Source organism: Olea europaea, chromosome 10 (assembly GCF_002742605.1).
Source record: "Olea europaea var. sylvestris chromosome 10, O_europaea_v1, whole genome shotgun sequence".
Taxonomy (NCBI): Eukaryota; Viridiplantae; Streptophyta; class Magnoliopsida; order Lamiales; family Oleaceae; genus Olea; species Olea europaea.
In genome coordinates this window covers 36,374,097-36,374,774 of record NC_036246.1, presented here as the reverse complement: position 1 = coordinate 36,374,774, position 678 = coordinate 36,374,097, and positions in this window count along the sequence as shown.

Below are 678 nucleotides of genomic sequence, written 5' to 3'. Positions count from 1 at the left end.
TTCCTAATTGCATCGCTGCAATGGTGGGATTGACGAGTGAGAGGGTGTACTGACCTCACCACCTTCCTAAATGCATCGCTGCAATGGCGAGGCTGAGAAACACTCTCAGCAGGCAAGCTGAGAAGCACTCTCAGCAAGCAAAGTGACCCACATGCAGCCCAAAAATTGCCTCCCATCATTGACTCTTTGTGAAGAACAAAGAGACGACGGGAAGAATTTTGCAGGAAAAAACTTTCCTGCTGGCCAGAAAATATTTTCTATACCTCCCATACCATAGGTGACATCAAGGTAAATATAAGGCGGACGGACTAGACAGTCCATTTTTGGATTTGGTTGATTGTCAGAATGCCAAGAAATGGCAGCAAATTGGTTTCGAATAAGAAAATGAGGAGATGAAGATAGAGGATGAAAAATGCTAAACATTTATAAGGGGGTGAAGATGAAGAGACAGAACATGAACAGCCACATTTCTGTCTAATAGACGGAATTAAATGGCCCTGAGTCTCGGGAACAGTAATGGGAATATCAAAAGGGAATGGACAAAATTCTTAACGCAAAGCAGTTAAATGCTTGAAGAATTGATGATTAGAAAATAAACATCAAATAAATGCACAAGAAATTAATGTTCATTAATAAGGGACAAAAGTACAAAAAAGAAAAGACATCGTGTGTCTTAAT